Consider the following 27,689-nt stretch of genomic DNA (forward strand, 5'->3'; position numbering starts at 1 on the left):
AATACAAAAGGGATGAATTTTCAGTAATTTTAACGAGCCGAACAAAACAAGCGCTCGATCCTTTTGTGTAATAATCCCTCAGGTCCAAAAAGATTAAAATCTAAAGGAGGGATAGCACTTCCGGTCACTTTAACAAGCTGGAGAGGCCAACGGCTCGGCAATCTTTTCATATTTGACGAGTCAGTTGAAAAGAGCTTAAAGGAGATTCATTTTTTAGGAACGAGTGATAGATTCAGGTAGCAACTGATTCCAAGTAAGGTTTGGAATTTACCAATCACGGTAGTGTCACAAGGATGCCTAACAAGATCACTCTTCGCAGCTGTTCCTCAAAAGGGGTAAAAAATCAAGTGGAGGTGATGATGAGAACACGACCAAGGCTTCAAAGGCTAAAGTACTACATTCACGATGGTTATTTACCGGGAATTGGTTCATTTTTTATTTTAAAATGAGCTTAAACTCTGGAGGAACATTTGCTCATTGCTTATGTTTATTTTTTAATGAGCTTGAAGTCCGCGTTAAAACTGATCGATTAATCCAGTCGCATAATAAGGATGTCTCATATATAAAAACGACATTATTTCAAAGCTTTTCCCCACATCCTTTCTTTATGCAAGTTAGGAAACAACCAATCCTATGAGTTTAAAGGGTTAGAGGGCCTATAAATTTAAAAAATAAATGGTCACTCTTCGCTTGCATGCCCCCAGGTATAGTGAAATAGAGTTTCGAGGTTACCCCTCAATTTGCAGACAAAACATTTTTTTTATCGGGAAAGGCCTACCTTTTCAAGTTACCCCTCAATTTGCAGACAAAACATTTTTTTTATCGGGAAAGGCCTACCTTTTTCATGTTACCAAAGATTGCTCTATCTGTACCACAAAAAAAACACTTCTTCGGCGATGTCTACCGAAATAGACAAAGGTGAGTGGCGCAGACGCCTCCACTCACATAACTTTGATGGGGGAATCTTATTCTAGCCTAATACCATTTTCCTAAATGGACGGGTGTGTCAGACTAGTCATATATCCTTCACGGAAACCTACCCTATACCTGAAGTTTTCCTGCTGAAGCAAACCAGGGTGCATGCCCCCTGGGTTTCAGTCATGCCCTTCGAATCACTCGCGCTCATCAAGAGGATGGAATGGGGATTGATGAGACATTCCTTGCGTGAAAAGACCATTCAGGGTTGGTATATGACTATTTGCTATGTGTGAACCAGGAAATCAAAGCTGGTCTACGAGCTTGACCACTCTTCCTTAGTGCGGAAAACATATTACTCTAAAGAGTGAGGAGACAATGGCTCCCATGCAATAAATATAGTCTCGTCCAAGGAGTAGATTATAATCCAGGGGTCCTTGGACTACCATTACATTCATGTGAATAGTTTTCCTTCTCAATGTTATCGACACATCGGGAAGGATCCCTAACGGTCTACCGGTTCCTTTATCAAAGCCTGTTAGATTTCTCATTTCAGGCAAAAGCGATGGCGAACCAAGCTCTTTCCAAGCAGTTGAGAAAAGGATACTCACAGAAGCCCCTTCATCTATGATGTTACCAACCATAACCATTCTATATACTTGAGCGATGATTCGGAATGGTACACTAGCCGGTAAATGATGTCTGCCTAGTAGATTCCAGTCAAAGGAAACAACCAGGTTGCTTGGAGGTGGGGCCGAATAGACGGCCGGGTACGACTCCGACGAACTTCCTTCCTACAGTAAAGGAACGGGTAGATTGCCCCCATGTTCATCAGAGTCTGTGCTTACGAAGAGAATTTTAACGGTGTTGTTCTTGTTTTCTTCGGTGACTGTATCATCTGAAGATGGACGTTCTGAAGGCAAGACCAGGTCAACAGCCGCCTCAACCTTTTGAATTTAGTCTGGTATGGATTCAGATGGTTTATCTTCAATGATAGATGCTTCGACCGACCACAAGGGCGTGTCGGCCGAATTTTCAACTGGTGATGGACTCAGCAAGAGTTTCTTATATCCAGGAGGAAGCTGTAACGGTGAAATTGGACGGTCATCCAAAACTCCTTTAGCTTCGTCTAAGAAGGGACAACGGTGGACGGTGTGATCGCCACCACACAATTTACAAGGAAATTTATATTTTCCTTTTTGTCCAGGGGCTTCACTTTCACTAGTTGACAGTGTATACTCAACATGATCGTCAGAGGTTGATGACACCGGATTGTGCAAACGAGGAGACTAGTCCCTTAAGATCTGAGGGATGCAAGGACAATCTTGATGATAGTGGTCTCCTTTGCAAATGACACATGGCGATTTAGGCCTGGTCGGTGTAGTGTGTGGATTTTCGCTAGACGATGCTTGGTTGCCCCTTTTCGCCTTTGGCTCCTTCTTCTTCTTCTTCTCCTTCTTCTTCTCAGTTACTTGATTTTGGGCTTTACCAGCTTCATCAAGCGAAGAGGAAGGAGGAGAGGAAGAATTGGATGAAGTAGAGGGTTGGGGGGTAACTATAATATCGTTTAGTTGCTGACTTGATTGTTAAGTAATTACAGTGTTCTGAATGATAGAAGTTGAGAAGAGCCAAACGGGCAAGCCGATTGTCAATCCTGGAAGAGACATGTGGCCATATGGGGTGCACCAACATCTCCCCAAGAGGAGAAGGGACTAGGATTTCCTCCAAGGGGAACTCCTTGGTTGGTGGACTCCATTTTTCTCAACTTAAGATCAACGTAGGAAAGGTGATGATTATTCTATTTAAAATAAATTTTAGATACTTTGACACAACTTGTCTTTTCAATTTTTAAGAGTCGAGAAAAAACAAAAGATGACTCTAGTCACCTTCGATTTTTACTGAGCCTAAAGTGACAAGTGCTCAGATGGACCTTTTCCATTAAGGAGTTTGAAAAGGAACGAAAGGGACTGCTCTGGAAATCTAGACAGAGGGATTACCAAACCAATCGCAAAACTACAGAATAATTTTTACGGTACGGCAGTCAATCTTCTTGAATGTTGTGTTCAGTGCATTGCAATCGATAGGGTGGCAAACACGACTTCCTATGGATAAAAGATAAAGCCTATTGTGGTCTCCCAAAATATACTCGACGGTACGTGGGAGCACAAGTCCGTACTGGCACTTACCGTCTCAAAGTGGAGGAATCACCCAACCAACAGTGAAAACAACAGTTACCAAGATTTACGACGCTGGAATACATCTCTAGCCTAGACTTCTAGATGTTGTGCGTTAGGTTCCAAAGCGTTTTTAGATTCATTAAATTTATTTTATGGTTGATCTTGCTTAAGAAATTTTCCTTTCAGGTTCACCACGTGATGTAGATGTACAATTCCGAAAATGCAATCTAAGATGATAAACAGTCGTTTAATCTTCTTTCTGCAATGAAAATCCTAGCTACTAAGGAAAGAGAGATGGCGTTCTTTCAACAAAGAGCACATAGCACACACTATATGCACTGTCCTAAATCAAGCCAACAAACCATCTAAATGCAAATGCACATGCATGTATTTGTTTTCAGCCTTCTTAATGTGTGAATGATAAAAAGAAAGCTAAGCGCAAATCTGAATTATTTTCCAAAGCGACAATTACTAACAAGTTTATTTTCAAAACAAAATGAGGATAATGACGACACTTTGATATTTGGAATTGAAAACTTTCTTTCAACACTTGGAAAACTATTAACTCAAATCAAATACAAGAGTAACAGTGTAATCGACTATCAAGAACAATCAGATCCTCTTCTATGACTGAAAACGACACTTGCGACACTTTCAAATCAAGAAACGACAATACAATTACGCTACTTCTTTGTAAATGAGAACTGAAAATGACTCAAAAATACATAAAAACATTTACAGTTCTTTGCACAATGGAGGTGGAATAACAACAAGGAAATGGTTTCAAATAGAGGTGTACTGACTACAGGTAGCAAAACTCTTGAATAGAGCTGAAAAGAGTGAACACAGAAACCAAAATTTAGGAACAAGGCCTTGTTTGATCAGCGCACCTGTAACGCAGTGAAACTGAAATGTAATGCACCTACTACACTCAGGAAGTGCGATGCATTTGAAGTTCACAGAACAGACAGTGCACTGGACCAGGGACAAGACTTTGATTGGGTTCCGGGTCACAGTTTGTAGTTCAGTTCAGGGATTTAGGCAGAGCAAGTGGTAATAAGTAAATCAATCACAGGGGTAGATCTAAGGAGGTTACTAGAGCCACCACGAGGGCAATTAGAAAGCTTGTAAATCAATCGTTTAATTCATAAACAAAACCCGAAGATTGACTGAAGCAACGTTGATCTACTTTGCACTTGCATAGAAAATGCAGTTTGAAGGCTAGCTAGCTTGACTTCAGGCTCCGTCTATAAGTTTATAAAGTAAACAAATGTAGATGAACAAACAATCTACTCACTCCCCAGCGGAGTCGCCATTTTGTTATCGGGAAAACTAGTGTCTATATAGAGCTGCTAGTCCTACTAAGGCTGGTAGCTACCTTAGAAACAAACATACTAAAAACTACTTTCATTTTCCTTTATGAGAAATAGATGTTGTTGGGAAAAGTATCCATTCAGAACACCCCTATCCCACTCTAAGGTGTGATAGTGCCTTAGCAAAAAACAAGGAAAACTAATTGAGTATTCTTCTTTATGAAATGTAAATGAGGAGGGAGGATGTAACTAACCTGTGTCTTTCGCTAGTTTGTTGATCGAATCGCTCCTCTCTTCAGTGGCTCCCAGCTCCTTGCTCTTTCACCAGACCAGCTTCACCGAATTCCTGCAAGATCACAAGAGAGAGAAACTACACGAAGATATAGATATACATTCATAAAAAGCTCAAGATCAGATTAAGCTAAACATGCAAATATAACAAAACATCATTGATACACAGCATGTAGGAGAAACTCAAATAGTTTATTGATATGATAAGAAAGTCCAAGAGGAGATACAACCAAGTGAGGTCCGATCCAGCATCTACCTCCCAGCAAAGAAATCCCTTCCTCTCCTCCAACAAAGCATAAATCACCCAATGTACTAATCTCAATCTCAAACCAACAACAATTCTCTGTAAAGTACAAAATTCCAGCCTCTGGATCCCTGGGATGAGGGATCCATATATAGATGTAAGCAGACAGGATGAGTCAGATTATGTTTTGACTTGTGGCTTCTCTCTGTCAGTTCTTGCTTCCACTTGGAGGTTGAGAGCCTCTTACTCATCACTAGTCGAATTCATTGAGGCAAGTGTCATTGGAGAAGATTTTGGAAGCTTCCATGGTCTTTCCACCTCGCTGAATGAGCTTGCCATTTGTCATTTCCTGCTCAATGCACCCTGGTAGTGCATCCAAGTGCGTTGCAACGCACCTAGCCAGTGCATTTGGGTGCTTTGCAACGCAGGCAGCTAGTGGAGCTTCTGAATTGATCCTGAATTGATTGTTTTTGAGTGGTTTTTTGTGGAGAAATTCTAGGAGAAGCTGTCATTGGTTGACCTTGTTCCTTTAGGAGCTGTAACAACATCTTTAGGGACTTTGGATCCCTTGGATTATGGACATTTCATGCTTATAGCTGTAAGGCACAAAAATGTCTATAACAGTTTCCCCCTAAAGTATGAGGCCGTTTATCGGGTGAAATGCTTTATTAGGAGGATCCGAAGTTCATTCAATGCTGGGAGGAGACCTGTAGTAAGATACAATACAATACATTATTCTTCATATTGTTTTCATGATCTAGCTGAGGCAGGCATTCCCATGCTCAGCTTTATAAATTCATTTTATGTACATAGGACAGACAATCGTCTGATGGTAGACTGATGATTGTGATGAAATCATCATCCTTTTGGTAGGATGATTATCTGTTCTGCAGTGCTGTACATGTCAATGTCTTTATTTTTCCTGAATATATATCGTAGCCCGGATGGATGAAACTAGATCCGGGGTCTTCAATCTCATTCGATCTTCACTCTAAGTACAAGTCGATCCATGTGAGAAATGTTTTGAAGTCGAACATGGAAAGACATCGCTTGATTACCAGTCAATGATGTAAACTGTTAACAAGCGCGAGAGGAATCACCGATAATGATAATGACCCTCAAGGTACTGCAGTACAATTCACGTGGTGTGAATAGAGGACTTGGTGTCAAACACCACGCAAAATCTTTCGGTCGAAGGTCATTGATGTATACCTGTCGCCGGAAGTGAGAAACTTGTCATTGAGGCATGCAAGCTTCAAAGTACTGAAGGGGGTGTTCCTAGATCAACTTCTTGGATAATGAGCTGATGTCAACAAGAAGCGATCCATCAAAGGAGGGCCTTGATGTATCCCACATCAGTGACATAGAACGGAGCAAATGATTTTGATGGAGGTGAAAACGATCTGATGATATATAGTTCAGGGTGGCGGTCATGAAAGAATGAAGGATAATGTATGGTAGTGGATGGGACACGGCTGACTTCTCTGGATGACTTCTCTTGAACATATCGGCGACACTTATGTGATGGATTGGTAGCATTTACCCCAAAGGTGGATGGTATGGCGAGACCATGGTGATGTGACCGGTGAATGAAACAACCCAACCCGACTCAGGCATGGAGTGGAAGTGTCATGTTCAAGAGCGACTTGCTACCAATAAAGGTTCTTTGAGTTTCTTCCCAATTTTTCCCCAGTCATTGCTGACCAGTACCTCTTTATTTTTGTCAAGCTTGAGGAGGATAACATATGCTTGTTCTATAATTTTCCCTTCAGGCAAACCCATCGCTATGTTTTAACGAGCCTAGCGATAGTGAAACTCGTTCTCATCTAAAGACAAGTTTGTCGCTATTAATGTTTTTAACGAGTCTAACGACAAAGATAACTCGGTCCTTTTAATTTTTAGAGAGTCTGAAAAGGTACGTAAAGTTAACTCCAAAAGTCCTTTTTCATCATCTAATCCCTTAGGTCCGAAAAAGTATAAAACAATACAGAAGGGATGAATTTTCGATAGTTTTAACGAGCCGAACAAAACAAGCGCTCGATCTTTTTGTGCAATAATCCCTCAGGTCCAAAAAGATTAAAATCTAGAGGAGGGATAGCTCTTCCGGTCACTTTAACGAGCTGGAAGGCCAAAACTCGACAATCTTTTCATATTTTACGAGTCAGATGAAAAGAGCTTAAAGAAGACTCGTGTTTTGAGGAATGAGTGATAAAATGGGTAGCAGCTGATTCCAGGTAAGGGTTGGAATTTTCCAAGCAAGACAGTGTCACAAGGATGGCTAGTGAAATCACTCTTCGCAGCTGTTCCTCAAAATGGGTAAACAATCAAATGGAGGTGAATGATCGGCCAATGGAAAAGTGGAGGTGACGGTGCAAACACGACCAAGGCTTTAATGGCTGATAATGTTACATTCACGGTGGTTATTTACTGGAGGATAGTTCATTCTTTAACGAGCTTAAACGTGGGTTGAAACACTTGCTCGATATTATGTTTATTTTTTAACGAGCATGAACTATGTGCTAAAACTGCTCGATTACCCAGTCATATGATAAGAATGTCTCATGTAAGATGCCATTTTTTATGGAGCTTGCGCCTTACAAAGCTATGCCCCACATCCTTTCGTTATGCAAGTTCAGAAATGACTAATCCTACGAGTTTAAAAAGTTAGACCTACGGGTTTAAAGGGAGGACCTAAAAATTTAAAAAATAAATAGCCGCCCCTTGCTTGCACTCCAAAAGGTTTGCATGCCCCCAGGTATAAAGTATGATTTCAAGGTTACCCCTTCTTTAGTCCGTTAAAACATTTGTTTTAATGAGAGAGGCCTACCTCTTTCAGGTTACCAAAGATTGTTCTATTAATCTTTCAAACAAAACACTTCTTCGACGATGTCTACCGAGATAGACAAAGGTGAGTGACAATGAGCGCCAAACACATAACTTTGACAAAAGAATCTTATTCTAGAACAACCCCTCTTCCAATCACGGATGGGGTATGGACTAGTCATATGCTCCCGCGGAAACCTACGTTATACCCAAAGTTTTCCTGCCGAAGCAGACCAGGACGCATGCCCCCTGGGTTCCAGTCATATCCTTCCGAATTACTCGCGCTCATCGGGAGGACGGACCGTGGGTTGAGACATTTCTTGCGTGAAGAGACCATTTAGGGATGGTATATGACTATTTGCGATGCGTGATCAGGGAAATGAAAGCTGGTCCACGAGCTTGACCACTCTTCCTTCGTGCGGAAAACACATTACTCTAAAGAGTGAGGAGATGATGGCTCCCATGCAATATATATAGTCTCATCCAAGGAGTAGGTTCTAATCTAAGGGTCCTTGAACGACCATCACGTTCATTTGAACGGTCTTCCCTTTCAATGTTATGGGCACATTGGGGAGGATCCCTAAAGGTCGACTAGTTCCTTTACCAAAGCCTGTCAGATTTCTCATTTCAGGCAAAAGCGCTGGCGAACCAAGCGCTTTCCAAGCAATAGAGGAAAGGATACTCACAGATGCCCCCTCATCAATGATGGTGCCAGCCATGACCATTCTATATATTTGGACGATAATTCTGAATGGTATGCTTGCTGGAAAACGGGGTCTGCCTAGTTGGTTCCAGTCGAAGGAAACAACTAGGATGCTTGGTGGTGGGACCGAGTAGACGGCCGAGTATCGCTATGATGAACTTCCTTCCTGCGATAAAGGAATGGGGGGATTGATCCCATGCTCGTCAGAGTCTGTGTTGATGAAGAGAATTTGGATGGTGTCATCTTTATCCTCTTCAGTGACTGTATCATTCGAAGACAAAACCTCTGAAGGCAAGACCGGGTCAACTGCCGCCTCGACCTTTTGACTTTCGTCGGGTATGGATTCAGCTGGTTCATCTTCAATGACCGGCGCTTCAGCTGACCACTTGAGCGGGCTCGCTGGATTTTCAACTAATGAAGGACTCGGCAAGATTTTTTTATATCCAGGAGGAAGTCGTAACCGTGAAACCAGACGATCATCCAAAACTCTTTTCGCTTCGTCTAAGAAGGGACAATGGTGGATGGCGTGATTGCCTTCGCACAGTCTACAGGGAGATCTAGCTCTCCCTATTTGTCCAGGGACTTCACTTTCGCTAGTTGACGGTGTGCATTCAACATGGCTATCAGAGGTTGATGCCACCAGATTGTGCAAACGGGGAGACCAGTCCCTTAGTATCCGAGGGATGCAGGGACAATCTCTGTGAAAGTGGTCTCCCTTGCATATGACACATGGCGATTTAGGCCTAGTCAGTGTTGTGTGTGGATTTTCGTTAGACGACACTCGTTTGCCCCCAGCCGCTTTTGGCTCCTTCTTCTTCTTCTCTTTCTTCTTCTTTTCCTTCTTCTCCTTAGGGACTTGGTTTTGTAGTTTTACCAGTCCCGTCAAGCAAAGAGGAAGGAGGAGAAGAAGAATTAGAGGAAGTAGAAGGCTAGTGGGTAACTCTGGACTGGTCTAACTGTTGATTCGACTGTTTAGGAATAGTGGTGTTCTGAACGACATTGGTTGAGAAGATCCAAACCGGTAAGCCAATTGTCAGTCCTGGAAGCGACAATGTGGCCATATGGGGCGCACCAACATCTCCCCAAGAGGAGAAGGGACTAGGATTTCCACCAAGGGGAATTCCTTGGTTGGTGGGCTCCATTTTTCTCAACCTAAAGATCAACGCAGGAAAAAAGGTATGAATATTCCGTTTGAAATAAATTTTAACGACGCTTAGACACAACTTGCTTTTTCAATTTTAAAGAGTCGAGAAAAGGCAAAAGATGACTCTAGTCGCCTTCGATGTTTTAACGAGCCCGAAGTGACAAATGCTCGGATGGAATTTTTCCGTTATAGAGTCTGAAAAAGGCCAAAATGAACTACTCTGGAGTACTAGGTAGAGGGTGTGCCAAACTTTTCACAAAACTGCAGAATACTTTTTAAGGTACGGGTGGTCAATCTTCCTGAATGCTGTGTTCAGTGCATTGCAATCAGTAGGGCGGCCAACACGGCTTCCTATGGATAAAGGTTTTATGCCTATAGGGGTCTCCCAATATATACTTGACGGTACGTGGGAGCACAATCCGTATTGGCGCTTATCATCTCTCAGGAGGAATCACCCAACCATCAGCGAGATTGACAGTCACCAGGTTTTACGACGCCGGAACACATCTCTAGCCTAGACCTCTATGTTGTGCGTTAAGTTACAAAGCGTTGTTAAGTTCATTCAATTTATTTTAGGTTGATCTTTCTTAGAGGTTTGCCTTTTTGGATCACCACGAGATGTGTGATACAATTCCTAAATGTAGTCTAAAGATAATAAGCAAGCATTTATCTCTTTTCGACAATGAAAATCCTTGCTACAAGGGGAAAAGAAAGACACAATCTTTTCTCAAAGAGCAAAGAGCACACTATAAATGCACTTTTCCTAAATCAAAGCATGCAAACTATCAATATGAAAATGCACAAATGCATGTATTTGTTTTCACTTTCTTAATATTGATGCCTAAAAATAAAGCTGTTGTACAAAATTTGAATTCGATTTCAAGTGAAAACACAAACAAGTTTCTTTTTGAACTCAAAAAAACGATTACGACACTTTATGATTTTGAAGTAAACACTTGTTTCGACACTAGAAATTCATAAATTCAAACCAAAAGACAAAAGTAAAAGCGCAATCAACTGTCAACAACAATAAACTTACTCCTAAGATCAAAACGACACTTACGACAGGTCTAGATCTAGGGGCGACAGTATGACTAGTTTACTTTTGTAATGGGAAACTGCAAATGATGTAACAAATACACAAAGAACAAATACAGTTTCTTTATACAATTAAGTTGGAATTGAGGCAAAGAAAAGGGGTTTTAGATAGGTACACACACTGATAATAGGCTGCAAAAATCAGAGAGAAAACTGAGCAAAAGGAAGCAGAGAACCACAGCTGCACAGGGCAAAGGGTGACCAGTGCACCCTCAGCACAGAGAAACTGAACTTCAGCGCAGGTAGCCCTCTCGGGACCTGCGTTGAAATGTAGAACCTCTTCACAGAGCCTGCGCTGAAGCAGAAACGAGAATTGTCTCTGGGTTCTGGGTCACAGTTTGCAGTTTAATCTATAGTTTTTGGCCGGATAAAAGCTATCAATTAGGTACAATTAGGAGGATGATTTAAAGGAGGACTAAGATCTATCACAAAGGGTTGTTAGAGCACTTGTGGATCAGCTGTTTAGATCATAAAAACAGGCCCAGTGAATGGACTAGAGTAGCAGATCTCTACTTTGCATTTGTAAACGGAAAATGCAGTTCGATTCAGCACTCCTAAGTTTATGAGAATAACAACAATAGAAACACAAATAAACTAACAAGATACGTTCCCTAGCGGAGTCGCCAATTTGTTGTTGGGAAAAGTATCCATTCGGAACGCCCCTATCCCACTCTAAGGTGTGATAGTGCCTTAGCAACAAACAAGGAAAACTAATTGAGTATTCTTCTTTATGAAATGTAAATGAGGAGGGAGGATGTAACTAACCTGTGTCTTTCGCTAGTTTGTTTATCCAATCGCTCCTCTCTTCAGTGGCTCCCAGCTCCTTGCTCTTTCACCGGCCCAGCTTCACCAAATTCCTGCAAGATCACAAGAGAGAGAAACTACATGAAGATATAGATATACATTCATAAAAAGCTCAAGATCAGATTAAGCTAAACATGCAAATATAACAAAACATCATTGATACACAGCATGTAGGAGAAACTCAAATAATTTATTGATATGATAAGAAAGTCCAAGAGGAGATACAACCAAGTGAGTTCCGATCCAGCATCTGCCTCCCAGTAAAGGAATCCCTTCCTCTCCTCCAACAAAGCATAAATCACCCAATGTACTAATCTCAATCTCAAACCAACAACAATTCTCTGTAAAGTACAAAATTCCAGCCTCTGGATCACTGGGATGAGGGATCCATATATAGATCTAAGCAGAGAGGATGAGTCAGCTTATGTTTTGACTTGTGGCTTCTCTCTGTCAGTTCTTGCTTCCACTTGGAGGTTGAGAGCCTCTTACTCATCACTAGTCGAATTCATTGAGGCAAGTGTCATTGGTGAAGATTCTGGAAGCTTCCATGGTCTTTCCACCTCGTTGAATGAGCTTGCCATTTGTCATTTCCTGCTCAGCACACCTTGGTAGTGCATCCAAGTGCGTTGCAACGCACCTAGCCAGTGCATTTGGGTGCTTTGCAACACAGGCAGCTAGTGGAGCTTCTGAATTGATCCTGAATTGACTGTTTCTGAGTGGTTTTTGGTGGAGAACTTCTGGGAGAAGCTGTCATTGGTTGACCTTGTTCCTTTAGGAGCTGTAACAACATCTTTAGGGACTTTGGATTCCTTGGATTATGGAAATTTCATGCTTATAGCTGTAAGGCACAAAAATGTCTATAACAATAGATAAGAGAAGAATAAGGGGACCAACCTCTGTCTTGTTCTTGGTTCCTTACTTGATTCCTCTCTCTTCTGGTAGGTCTTTGCCACTTGCTTCATTGTCTACCCAACTTCAAGGAGTACCTGTAGAATCAAAGCAGCATAACACTATCCAAGAACATAGATCTATTATCATAAAAAATATAGGATCAGATGTACATTGACCACACAAACGCATAAATCATCAATCATATAAGAATGTGGAGGAAAACTTGAATAGATTTATTGATAATTAAGAAAGAGCAAAGTGGATTACAACCAATTGTTCTGACCCAGCATCATCCTATCAGCAAGAAATCCCTTCTTCACCTCATGAAAAGCTTAGATCACCCAACACTATGATATTGCACCAAGAAACCAACAGCACTTCCTTACAAGATACAAAATTCCAGCCTCTGGATCTCTGGGATGAGGGATCCATATATAGATGTCTGCAAGAGAGGTGAGTCGGCTTTTGAGATTTGATTAGTGTCTTCTCTCTGATAGTTCTTTATTCCACTTGGAGATTTATGATCTCTTACTCATCCCTGGTCGAATTCAGAGAGGCAAGTGTCACAAGAGAGGTTTCTGGAAGATTCCATGCTCCTCCACCTTGCGGATTGACCCTGCCATTTGTCTCTTCTCGCCCATCGCACCCCATAGAAGGGTTTTTTGACATGCACCACACCTACTGTGTGTATTTAGGTGGGATGCAACGCACTTTGCCTATGGAGTAGGTGAAATGGTCCAGTTTTAACCAGTTCTGAGTAGTTTTTCATGGAGAACTTCTGGGAGATGCTGTAATTAGTTGACCTTGTTCTTTTAGGGGTTGGAACAACACCTTTAGGGACTTAGGAGCCCTTGGTTTATGTACATTTATGCTTGGGGTTGCAGTGCCCAAAAATGTCTATAACACTATCACCCTCAAGCTAATGGTACAGTTTAAGCCTTTAAAAAAATCCTAGAGAGTTGTTTAACAAAGGTTTGCAATGCGAAGTGGAATGACTGGGATGTGCTCATACCAGAAGTCCTATGGGCATATAGAACCACTTGTAAGAAGTTGACAGGCTAATTCCCTTCTAGGTTGGTCTATGGGTAGGAGGCTATGATGCCCATGGAATATATTGTGTTGAGTCTACAGATTGCAAAATTGACCAATATGGTCAATCACGATACTATGGAGGAGCACCTCATGTAATGAATGGAATTAGAGGAGGATCGATTGTTATTAGGATTTCACTAACAATTGCAAAAGGAATGAAAAAAGTCATGGCGCGATCGACATATAAAGCGGCACACCTTCCAGGTTAATGATTTGGTTTTATTATATGACAGAAAATTTATGAAATTTCCACGAAAGATTCAAATGCATTGGCTTGGACCCTATGTGGTAAAGGAAATTACAGATGGTGGCGCAATTTTTCTCGTGAAGCTGAATGGTGAATTGTTTCCAAGCAGAGTCAATGGAAGTAGATTGAAGTTGTATAAGGGTGATTCCACCCCTGCGCAATGACTATATGATGGTGAGATAGTATAAGTACTCTAGGTAACTACAAGGAAGTACATGACTATAAACTACACTGCCTGAAAATTGGACATACAAAGTATGAGGGTTGCGTGAAGGAAAAATGTAGGGCACCAAGGGGAGATGTGATAAGGTGGATGATGAGGCTCATCAATGGGTAAATTATATGGACTTAATGCACCTCCAGCTTACTAAGATCAACTTTTCTCATCATTCTTTACATGGTTTAATTATGTTTTTCTTAATGAGGAGAGGAAAGATGAGATGTCATGTCTAGTGGTCTAATGTGCATTGATTGTGGGTTTTGGAGTAGATTTTGGCTAATTAAGGTGCAGGAACTCGAATGGAGATAAATAAGGATTATAAGATACATGATATCCCTCCTTAACTCCTCACTCACTTGAATATTCCTCAATCAAATCTCATCAGCTCGGAGTTGCAAGCGACCGAGTCATGAAGTTCATTGGAAGCCAAGCCAATGAGAGTTGAAGACCAGTTGATCTCAACCTTTGAGCCAAGCCTCCCTAAATTTAAGGAAGTTTTTGGTAACTTCAGTTGTATAAATCAAGAGGCTTAGGGCCTCATTTTGATTCGGATTTTTTGTTCAAGATAGCTAAGTAGTTTTCAAGTTGAAGCATTGTAACTAAGCACTCTTATGCATTTCTGATTTCTTTAATGAAAATGAGTAGAATTCCCTTGATCCAACATTGAGTTGACTTAGAGGGCTGAAGCTCATGGGTTAGGGTCCAACCCTAGTAGTAGAGGTTCCTCTTGTTATATATGTATGTTTATGTGAGCTTCATAGTTAGAGTTAAATTTATTTTCGTGTTGTTAATTTGCAAGCATTAGTAGATGTAATTAGTTTGCTTCCATTTGTCGATAGTTATGACAAAAGCATTGTAGTTATAGGAATATATTCCAAAAAGGCTAAAAGCGAGTGGTTTCACCTCATTTCTCCCTTCCAGTGATCATAGTTTGATGAAAACTTCTCATACAACCCAAAAAGACAAAATTATTGCTTTTTGTGTAATTTAGGGTTTCATTGCTAATTAGATATTTAAATTGTAGTCTCATATATAAGTTGCAATTGGTATTTTCTAATCTCTTAGGTTTTTCACTGATTTCATCTCGATTTCATATTGGTTCCAAGAATTTCCATGCATGAGCTTAGCAAGTAAATGGTGATAACTCTGTTTTCTTTTACTTAAATACACCTTTCTTGTTTTTGATGAGTTTATATATGAATGCCAAGAATTATGTTTGTTGTTGCAAGAGTTTCTAAATTACAGGGAGACCTCATCTCATCAGCCTCAGCCAAGCCATATCCACCCATGATTGCCAAAAGTCACTAAGGTCTCAATTCAAATTCTTGTCTTATGAGGAAAACTTGCCATCTATGTTGAGAAAATCCAACCATCTTAAAGCTTTGGCTTGAGTTATAAGTAAGTTCCTACCACTCCCATGCCTTATTTCCTCCTTTTCACCTTTTCCAAGCTCAATCCCACCTTCTAGACCACTCTTTAAGCTTTCGGCCTGTTCCTGTAGTAAAACAGGGGATCCTGTAAGTGAACTAGTACTTCCTATAGACATCCTGTAGGAAAACCTGTAGTAGCCTGTTTTGAGCCTAAATTGAGAAAAATCATCACCAAAAGCCTAGATCAAGTCCCTACATTCCCTCCATGTCATTTGAACCATCATCCTCGTTTTCCTTCACATCTGTCTCCCCTGCCAAAGAACCAAGCAAGATTAGCATTTACATTTTTAAAGCAAAAAGATAAGAAGATAAAGTTCTTTTATATTTATTATTGCACATAGAAGTTAGGACACTTTAGAATAGATTTCATGCTTAGATTGGTTAAAACCTCACATGTGTTAAAATAGGGTTCTTTTGGAACGAAAGTATGTTAGAAAGTAGATAGAGGATATCATGTTGTTTTGCAAGCATTTCTTTCATTCTTTCCTTCATGCAATAGACAACATTTATTTTCTTCCAATTAGGGTAAATTTCCCTTCTCCAAACTCATAATTAGGCTTCTTCTAGTCAATAGAAGGTTGGTTTGAGAAACCCTAGTAGTCTATCGCCCTAGCTTAGAAGTAAGAAAGAGTAGAATAATTTCATTTATTTGTGTATACAACTGTTGGCTTGTTGGGGCTTGACTCAGCTTCAAAGGTGATTTAGCCAAACAAATCCTGGTACTACTGGCCCTTTCAGCAATAGTCCATGGAGCATGGACTGAGGTCTCACCTAAAGTAGTATGGGAGGGTGATAGAACCAGGTTTCCGCACCCTGGGGATGTCTAATGGGTTCAATTGGTCTACGGTTCGACCCTGTGCGCACGTTCCTACGTGCACTTACCCGTACCTCGCAGCCTATGATGTTGCCTTCGTGCAACCCTACTCGATGGTTGAAAAGTGTTATTACCCAAGTCTTTAGTAGTAACCCGATATTAGTTGATTAACTTTGCTTATTTGTATGCTTTCAATTATACTTAACAATATTAACAATTCATACAAGTGTGTGCAGTAAATAAACAATATGATTGCAATTCATGTTCAATAGATAATAACCCAAGGCAGATACATGTAATTCAGATAAAACTTCTCTTTATTATTCTCTTTCTTCGGTTATAGACTCTATTCCACCCTACACACTCAGCTGCAGGGGTCCATGCACTCAGCTATGGACAACTAGGCCTCTGCGCACTCAGCTGCAGAGCATCTTCATTCTACTACGACCCAAGACACACTTAGACTCTTCTTCTATGCTTCAATATCTCATTCTATTCCTTAGATTCTATTCTCCTCTCTTTACAACTTAGAGCCTCGCTCTATTTATACAATCCCATGGTCCATGGATCATGGGTAGGTCGACATTACATTCAAACTTAGGGCGGACAACCCTATGACTCTAACATACATTTCGCTCCCGCAATTCGTGGAGCTTTACAATAATATCTCTCAAAACTTGGGATTTGAGCCCCAAAACATGATGTGGGGGGATTCCATGCCCAATAGGCCCCTAACACAAACATTGTGACTTGCCCTCGAGTCACTCTGTTGGCGCAGCGATCTTGGCACAGAGTCCGTCCAACTGGTCTCGAATGGTCCTGATGTCCACAATGCATTGAGCTACTTCTTGTTGATCCTGTTTCATCCGTTCTTCTGAAACCTCTATGTTTGGCATGTTTCCCTACATTTGCGCATGCACCCCCTAAATGTGCATGAGCTTCCCTTTAATATTCACCGTGATTGTAAAGGCCTCATCAATCCATGGCTAAACGCGTGCTTTTAGAACTTCTTCCTTATGGCACGTCGCGTCCACCTGCTCCTTTAATGCCTTGGCTTGCTGCATCCTTGCAAGCCACTGAGTGAGGAATACTGTTTGTGGAGTTCCTTTAATATTGTCGTATTGCTGCTAGAGTTCGTGCACCTCTGTCTCCAGACATTGGATTCTGGGGTCCTCCTGCAAAGTCGTGAGGACCTCAAGTGCCTGTTCCAACATGTTGGTACACTCGCACACTTCTCCTCCAATTTCCTCCAACCTTGCTGTGATAGCGCTAGCGCACTATTCTCAAACTTCAGGGGAGTGGAAGGTTGCGCCTTCAACTGCAGCTTGGTGATCTAAACATTCAACTCCAGCTGAACCTTTTTCATCTCTTCTCTAGCCTCGCAGACTCTAGTTGCCAAATTGTGGATCCGCACTTCTACTGGTAGATCTGCTGCAATGGCTAGCTCCGGGATGCGTCGGTAAGTGCCATCTATTGTCTGCACCAATTGTTGATTCTGCGACACGAATTCATCATGCTACAAGCTGAGTTGTTCTATGTTTATCTTCTAATCGCTAAGAACTTGGATCATGCGACTCTCCCTTGCCCGCAACTCTGCCATTATCCCATCCTATAACTGAGACAATGTTTCCCGGGGAAGGGCAGCCAGGTTGAGGCCAAGGCCTTTCATCATGCTAATCAACAATCGATCCATCACATTAGATGACACTAGAGCTCCCTCTGGCAACACTATTGTGTTTTCCATTCTTGCACACAACATCTTCTCTGCTGCTGAAGTTCCTGCTGTGACATGTGTTGACAGGGAACCTTCTTGAGGGGGGCACACCTGTAACTCCTGCAACTGTGCCGTGAGAACCCCCAAAACAGTCTAATGCTCCTGCATGAACTCCTGAAGCACTTCACTTGTGACATCACGGACCATCTCACCGATGTCATGGAGATCACCTTCAGTTAAGGTGATTGGGTCAATGGCCAACTTCGAGGCCTTGACCTTCTTCCTTGGGCTCGATCTCTCTACAATGCGTGGGCGCTTTAACTATGTGGATGTGGCCCCTGGGTCCATGCTCCCTTCTATTGTTTCTGTTTCCTCTGCCTCCTACCCTGAGGATGTTGCCTAGCCCTCTTCTGCCTGTACTGTTGCTGCCTCTGCTGTCTGCACTGCGTCTGCTACTTCTGCAGCCTCTTATTGCTCCGTGGCTTTCTGTGCTACTTATCGTACTGCCCTAACCTCAGCTGCTACTTTTTCATTCTGCCTTTTCTCTACCAATTGAGTGACGCACAACTTGGCATCATCCTTTTTCTTCTGTGCTGCCATCTTCTCTAGTTCAACTAGGGCTGGGGAGCACCATTCGGGAGGCCATGTCTCCAAGACAGTAAAAATTGTGTCGTCAGTGGCTACAAACTGTAGCTTCGTCCACTGCTTCGCTGGATCCTTCTAAGCCCTGATATAAATGTTGTGCATATTAGCTTTAAAGTCTGCAAAACTCTGCAGACTATTATACACCATAGGTGATAGGCACGACCTATAATTGATCCACATCTAAATGCTCACCTCCATGAGCACCCAGAAAATTTTGGTGTCACGAATCCATTTCGCATCCTTTGTGGCCTAGAGCAAAGCATACTTCGCGGCCTCTGGTAACTCTCTGTCAATGTTCGAGAATTGACTGTCCTTCGGCAGTTCTCCTGCTACTAGCAATATGGATAAGAGCAACCATGCGTAGTGGAAGGTTTTACCCTACTCCTGGCCTTTGTGACAGTTTGTCAAAAAATCCTCACAGAGGAATTCAGACTAGTTGAACTGGACCCCCTCTATGCACTGCTCGACCAGCATGACTATCGGCACCAGTACCTCATCAGCACGACACTTCCTCATCACTTTTTTGGCCAAGAGTTGGGTTGCTATGCACACCCCTTTATCCTTGATGTTGGAGATGGCATAGCCCCTCTTCTTCTTCTCCATCTTATATTTCGCCTTCATGGCTTCTGCAAGAGCCAAATCGCTACCTTTTCTGACTATAGTCGTGGGGTCCTTTCCTTTATAGGGGAGCTAAGAAATATGGTGAATGAGGTCTGCCGTGATGGGAATAGGCTCCTCCAGCCATAGATACCCATCATGCACCAAGCAGAGCAGCTGCCTGATGACGAAAATGGTGATAGGCATGCAGTGGAAGTGTGGTATCCATAATAAGTGCAACAACCCAACATTTTCCACACTGCACATCAATTTCTATGGCTTTAACATTATCACTACCCCCTCAGTATTCTGCTTCATTAGAGTCGCAGTCTCCAGATGAGGGAACTTCCACAGTCATTGAGGTCTATTTCTGGGAAAACTAGTGTCTTTTCGATTGACTAGCCCTCTAGGTTTGGTATCTATCCTAGAAACAATAGTTTAAAGCAATTCGTGATTTCTTCTATGTATAATAGATAAGGGAAAGACAAAGGAACCAGCCTAGATATTCTGCTTAACTCCTTGCTTGATCTCTCTCCCCCTTGAAAGGTCTTGCAACTCCTCTCTGTACTTATCCCACTTGGAGAGTACCTGTAGGAAAACAGTAACAAAGAATCGTCAAAGAATCTTGATCTATTATATCATAATCATTATGGAATCAGAAATATAATGAAAATAAAATGGCATTCATGAATAATAACATTCACAATTGCATAGTTATATGGAGGAAAATTCGAAGAACTTTATTATATAGAAGGGAGAATTACAACCTAGTTGTCTGATCCAACATCATCCTCCCAACATGAAGCCTTCTTCACCTCATGAAATAGCAATATCACACCAACAATACAATTCTCTTTCTCAAATACAAACTATCAGCACTTCCTTGCAATTCACAAAATTCCAGCCTCCTAGATCTCTTAGATGAGGGATCCATTTATAGATGTGTGCAAGAGTGTGAGTCATCTCTATGTTTTGATTAGCATCAATCCACTTGTTACATTTGGTTCCATAAGAGGAGAGATAACTGAAGTTTATATCTCTTACTCATCCTTGGGTGAATTCAGAGAGGCAAGTGTCATAGGAGAAATTTCTAGAAGATTCCATGAGCAACCACCTAGCAAACTATCTCAGACATGTGTCCATCCTCGCCCATCGCACCCTATAGAAGGCCCAAACATTATGCATTGCACTTGAGTAGTGTATCACTCAGTATGCATCACACCTGGCTAGTGTAGTAGTTAGTATGGTTCAGTTTAGGCCATTTTTGGATGGTTTTTCAGGTGGAACTTTTGGGGAATAATGTAATTAGATGACCATGTCCTTTTAGGGTATGGAACAACTCTTTTAGGGGTTGACGAGCCCTGGTTTATTGACATATAAGATTAGGGTTGAAGTGCCCAAATATGTCTATAACAAGGTCCCAGTCTTCGAACTTCATGGCTGGTACGCGGCCTAGGTGCGTACCCTAAAATATAATGCCATGTGGGAGGAGCGGGGTGTAGAGTGAACTCTTCGTTTCATCCAAATCCTTTGGCACTTTGGTTTTCCCCTTCTGCGGATGGACATACGGGGGCAGTTTTTTTGCATAGCACAATGGTTGGATATCTTCCTCCACATCTTCTTCTTCTTCTACTACGACGACTAGGGCCTGCAAGTCTTCTTCTTCCTCATCTGTTTCTATTGTGACCACTTTCCCCTTCTCTGCCATGGATAGTTTGCTATGCCGAGGATTCCTCAGGGACATGCATACTAGACCCATTTCCAATTTATCCTTCTTGGGCCACGGTGTTCACGGCGATTTAGGGATTTCTGTCACCACTCCGGTGCCTTCTGGAACATCCTCCACCATTTGGGTCTGTGCAGCCTCGCTGGCGAGTACCTCTTCAATTCCCAACCCATCCTTAGTGGCCGTCATCATATCTAGGCTGTATTTTGTCTCTCAGGAACATAGGGGCTCAATTATCGATCAGTTCTCAATGCTCTATGCTCTGATCAAGTGCTTAATTCTCAAATTACCAAGTGTTGTTTACTGGCCAACCCCTTGAGTTTTATAGCGCCTTTCGAATTCAAATTCGACCGTTACCCCCACTTTTGGGTCATTAATGCTTTCTTGGCAGCATATTTTTCCAAATCTTGCTCACAACTCGCATCTTAAATGCCCACTTCCCACTCCATTTGGCTTCAAATCACACATCCAATCGTGAATAGTGACCTCAACAATCACTTCGCAGCCAACCCATGTGGCAATGCAGCCCTCTGTGCGTGGTCGCAGAACCTATGATGTTCTGATTCTATGCGCATCTCCAATATCTCACAGCTCCCAAGTAGAATATTTTATAGTCTCACGATCCCTTCCAGCTACCTAGAGCGCTAAGACTATTCTTCCTATGACTAATCAGGTGGTCGCACCATGTGCGCAGGGCTCCATCCCATCCCTCATCATGGTTCACGGAGAATCCTCATCATTCATTGTGGTGATCGGCACTGTGCACTTTACTACTTGCAACATGCTACTATGGAGACCTCGATTGGTGACATGCGGTTCAAGCCATGGCAATAGACTAACCAGTTCACGGCGATAGTCCTTCAACTTGTTAGTACGATCGTACACATCTAGCCTTACCATTCTTGGTTTTTCGACGAGAAATGCTTCTTTCATTTGTTGGCTTGTTGGGGTCTAACCTAGGTTCAGAGGTGATTTAGCCAAACAAATCCTGGTACTATTGGCCCTTTCGGCAACAGTCTGCGGAGTGGGGACTAAGGTCTCACCCGAAGTAGTATGGGAGGGTGCTAGAACCATGTTTCCACACCCTGGGGATGTCTGATGGGTTCAAGTGGTCCGCGGTTCAACCCTGCGTGCACGTCGCTACGCGCACTTACCTGTGATGCTGCCTTTGCGCAACCCTACTCAATGGCCAAATAGTGTTATTACCCAAGTCTTTACTAAACCCGATATTAGTTGATTAACTTAGCTTATTTGTATGCTTTCGGCTATACTTAACAATATTCACAAGTCATACAAGTGCGCGTAGTAAATAAACAATATGATTGCAATTCGTGTTCAACAGATAATAACCCAAGACAGATACATGTAATTCAGATAAAAATTCTCTTTATTATTCTCTTTCTTCGGTTACAGACTCTATTCCACCCTACGCACTCAGCTGTAGGGGCCTACACACTTAGTTGCAGAAACTAGGCCTATGCGCACTCAGTTACAGAGCCCCTTTCTACTACTATGACCCAAGACACACTTAGACTCTTATTCTATGCTTCGCTATCTCATTCTATCACTTACATTCTATTCTCCTCTCTTTACAACTTAGAGCCTCGCTCTATTTATACAATCCCATGGTCCATGGATCATGGGTAGGCTGACATTACATTCAAACTTAGGGCGGACAACCCTATGATTCTAACATACATTTCACACCTACAATTTGCGGAGATTTACAACAATATCTCTCAAAACTTGGGCTTTGAGCCCCAAAACATGTTGTGGGGGGATTCCATGCCCAACAACAACATTGTCACCTCCAAGTTTGTATGAACCTCGGTTTCATGAAGTAAAGTTGGTAGCCCCAGGAGTTGCAACATCCTTTTTGCAATACTGGTGCTCATTACGTTTTGGCAGATGTCTGAGTAGATGTGATTTTTTCTTTCTTTCTTCATTTTCTTATCTCTTTCATTCTGCAGTTAGTTCCACTTAGTAATTAGATGCAATTCGGTTTTGTTTTCCTTCAATTTTGCAAGTAGTTTAAAACTCAAAAAGGAAAAAACACTCCTTTCATGCATCGTAGGAATAGGGATAACTTAGGAAAATTTCTACCAAATACACCCACCACTTCAAACATCCAACCTTCCCTCTTCTTCGGTGGTTGTGAATTAGAGGACCCCTTAGGCGAATAACTAGATATTTTTGAAAGCCTATAGGGGAAGAAGAAGAACCATTCCAACTGACACAATGGCTGAAAATGGAAATGAAAGGGGAGACAAGGAAAGAATTGAGGGTACTTTTCCCATCAGAGAAACTAATGGAGATGCGAAGATGAAAAAAATAAGTCCCTCTGCTCTTCCTCACTTCCATGGCCAGACCTCAGAAGATCGAGATACTTTTTTTTTTTGAATTTGTTGTCATATGCAAAACTTATGTTTACACCTTTGATGATAAGAAGTTGAAATTATTCCCATCCAATCTCAAGGATGCAGCCCTGCGCTGGTTCATGGGTTTACCTAGGGATAGTAGCACCACTTGGGCTCAGATGCAACAAGCTTTCAACAACAAGTATAGGGATCCAAGCATACCAAAGAGGAAATTTTTAGAATGACATTGGGACATGATGAGTCCTTAGAGGATTATGAGGAAAGATTCGATCTCAACTATAAAAGGGCTAGGTGTACACTTGACCCTGAGTCACTTAAGTTAGTCTTGCAAAAGGGGATCAGGAAAGACCTTCTAGAAACCCTAAACCTAGTGTCAGGAGGGCACATCTACCAGTTACTCTATGATGATATCAAGACAGTTTTCAAGAATCATTCTAGGGAAGCTAGAAAGAAGGGTAGGATTAGTTAAATGGTGGCTAGTTCATCCTCTTCCAACACATCCATAAAAAGTGAAATTGGGAACATGCTGGAAGACTTTAAGAGTGAAATGTTGCAAACCCTTTCTCTACAAAGAGACACTATGCAAATGAAATGGAAGTAGGAGGAAGCAGAGAGAGCATTAGCCATCTTCTTCCCTAGATGCACAAGGAGGCACCCTAGGAATGAATGTCCATTGAACCTGATATAAATATGCTCGATTTGTGAGGAAAACCACTCCATAGACTAGTTCCCTTCTCTACCTGGATTAAAAGGTGTGTACCAGGGAACCAAAGGGGTGACTGAACAACTCTGCTACATTAATCAAAGTAGGCCTCATGGACCTCGACCATACCAATAGGGCATGAAAAGGTCATCCTATTCATATTACAACCCTAATCGAAACTCATCCATTCCCCCTTGGTGACCCCTAGCTCATCCTTCCTGGTATACACCTTCTCCATGGTCTTTTTCACCTTAATACAATTCCCAATCAGCCAACCAACCATTTCAGCCATATACTCCTCCATAACCTCGGTGGAGTGCACCACCCCAGGGGTGGAGGACCCCATACAACCAAGCTCTAGCCTTATATCCTTCACCTCCATCTCAGCCACAACTCCTACGCCCTGTGCCACCTAAACAACCTCATATGCCTACCCAACCAAACCCAAACCCGAACAACAGACAGGCACAATAGATTTATAGTGGAGAAGCATCCTACCCTACATATGCTATGGAAATTCATGAAATTAACCTGATATCTGGGAGAGTGCTCCCGAATAACAAACCTCCATCTCAACCTAGGGAGAGTGAGGAGCAAAGAGAGAAAAGTGTGCCTAGAATGAATCCACCCCCCTTTCTTGAAAGGCTAACCCATCCAGTTCAACACACCCCAAAAGAAACTGGACTTTTGGGTGAGTTGAAAAATCTGTGTGTTAAAATCCCGCTTCTCCAAGCTATCAAAGATGTCCTCATTTACAAAACATTGATCAAATAGAAGTGTTTCAGACATACAGGGAGGTGAAAAGGAGACACCCCTACCATTAATGTCATTGGACAATTGTCCAACTTAATGTTGGGGCGGGTAATTTTCCTGAATTATTTAGACCCTAGGATCCCTGTAGTAGATGTACACATCAATGGAACCATTTTCCCCCATACCTTGATTGATATTGGGGCTTCCATCAATGTAATGACTAAGAACACTATGTTCAAGCTGAATCTCTAGGGATCATTAAGGAAGACCACGACAGTCTTGAAGCTTGCAGATCAATCCATAGTAGCCCCTAAGGGCATTGTTGAGGATGTGATGGTCTCCATTGATTCCTGGGAATACCCTGTAGACTTCTTAGTTCTCCAGCCTAAGACCAAATTCAATGGTTATCCTCTCATCCTTAGGAGGCCTTGGTTAGCCACTTCTGATGCCTACATAAGCTGCATGGCTAGAAATATGACTATAACAAATGGGCATCTATCCAAACAATTGGTCTTATACCCTCCTTCTCACCCATCCCTAGAAAATGACTTACCTTTATGGCTGGAAGAGGAGGAAGAAGATGAAGTTTACTCCTCTCAAATCTAGACCCTAGAAACTTCCATAGGTGGAGGACAACTTGATGAAGATGATTTGATTGAACACATCCTCCAAAATCAAACTCCCAACACCATGTCTCTAGAGGAAGTAGTGAAGGAAACCAAGGACAACCATTGGATTGATCTATGCTTAGCTGAATCAAACCCTACTCGTGTTAAGACAATAGAATTCAACCCTGAAAGAACATATAAAATCAACCCCTCTCTCTCTGTACACCAAGAAGAAGAGTTATGCAACATGCTAAGAGAGAATTTGGATGCCTTTGCTTTGAATTACAAAGAAATGAAGGGAGTGCACCCCTCGGTGTGTACTCACCACATTTACATCAAGGAAGGGTGCAAGCCAGTCTGCCAACCCTATAGGAGAATGAATCTAGCTCTTAAGGATATAGTCAAAGAAGAACTACATAAGTTTTTGGATGCAGGATTCATTTACCCTATCTCAGACTGTAAGTGGGTGTCTCCTCTGGTTCTTGTTCCAAAGAAAAATGGAAAGTGGAGGATTTGTGTGGATTACCGAGATCTAAACAAAGCCACAAAGAAGGACCATTTTCCTCTACCTTTCATTGACCAAGTGTTAGATGGTCTCGCAGGAAAGAAGTTCTTCTCTTTCCTAGATGGATTCAGTGGATACAATAAAATCCAGATCAACCCAGAAGACCAGGATAAAACCACCTTCACCTATCCTTTGGGTACTTTTTCTTATAGGGTCCTTCCTTTCAGTTTATGAAATGCCCCTGCCATGTTCCAGAGAGAAGTCCTGAGTATCTTTGCAGAGCTAGTCCATAATGCAGTAGAACTTTATATGGATGACTTCACACCCTATGGGTGTGATTTCTAGGAGGCTCTCTCTAACCTAGGAATTGTGTTAAACAATTGCATATAAATGAACCTATCCCTTAGTCTTAAAAAACGTGAGTTCTTGATTACTGTAGGGATTGTTCTAGGTCACTCAATATCCCAGGAAGGACTGCAGGTAGACCCAAATAAAATAGCCATCATCAAAAGGGTCCTAACTCCACAAAAGCAGAGGGATGTCAGAAGCTTCTTAGGTTTAGCCGGATACTATAGGAGATTTATAAAATATTTCAGCAAGTTAGCTTCTCCCTTATTTGGGTTATTGGCCAAAGACTCTGAATTTTTATGGTCAGAAAGCTGCCAAGAAGCCCTAGAGACCCTAAAGGAAAAGTTGACTACTGCACCTATTTTCTGAGGCCCAAATTGGGCTCTTCCTTTTCATATTCATGTCGATGCCTCTCACAAAGCTATAGGAGTAGCTCTAGGCCAGATAGATGACAAGCTACCTTATGCCATTTACTTCATCAGTAAGAATCTGTCGAAAGTCTAGTTAAACTACATAGTAACTAAAAAAGAGCTTCTAGATGTTGTAGATTCATTGAATAAATTTAGACATTACATTAATAGTTATGAGACATTTATACATAATGACCATTCTGCAATTAAATACTTGATGAAAAAACCTTATGTAAACACCCAGATTATTAGATGGTTACTTTTATTGCAACAATTTGATCTAACTATTATTGATAAAACTAACAAAAAGAATATCATTGCATATTTTTTTATCCAGATTGACTTTGCATGAAGGGAGGAAGGAATGGTTGATGATCAACTACCAGATGAACATTTATTCACCATTTCAGTTCTCTCTCCATTGTTTTTCTGACATAGTAAACTACTTGGTATCTCCACAGTTCCCTCCAAATTTTCCCTCCAAGGAAAAGAGAAAAATCATAAGAAAAAGTGCCCATTCACTTGGATTGGGGGCAATCTCTTCAAGCTAGGACAGGATCAAATTATGAGAAGATGTGTCAGGGAGGAGGAAGACTTTAAAATCCTTCTAGATTGCCATGATGGGCCTTGTGGAGGTCACTTTGTAGCCAAAATAACAACATTCAAGGTACTACAAGATGGATATTACTGACCCACACTTCACCAATATGTAAAAAGGTATACCAACCAGTGTGATCGGTGCCAAAGGATGGGGAAGCCAGCCCCCAGGGATGAAATGCCCCTACAACCTCAAGTGACTTTCGAGCCATTTGACAAGTGGGGCATGGATTTCATCGGGTCCATTGACCCTTGATCCAAATAGAAGAAGTATATCATTGTGTGCACCGACTACTTAACAAAGTGGGCGGAAGTCAAAGCTATCAAGGTAGAAACTGAAGAAAAGGTGGTTGACTTCTTGAGTGAAAATGTATTTTATAAGTTTGGATACCCTCATGAGTCGGTCACTGATCAAGGCATTCAAGTTACATCTCACATGATTGAAAATATGTTAAGCCATCATAATATCAAACACACAAAATCCACTCCTTACCACCCA

This window comes from Pinus tabuliformis, chromosome 9 (genome assembly GCF_031772625.1).
Source record: "Pinus tabuliformis cultivar Carrire ecotype Pingquan chromosome 9, CPIR1, whole genome shotgun sequence".
NCBI lineage: Eukaryota > Viridiplantae > Streptophyta > Pinopsida > Pinales > Pinaceae > Pinus > Pinus tabuliformis.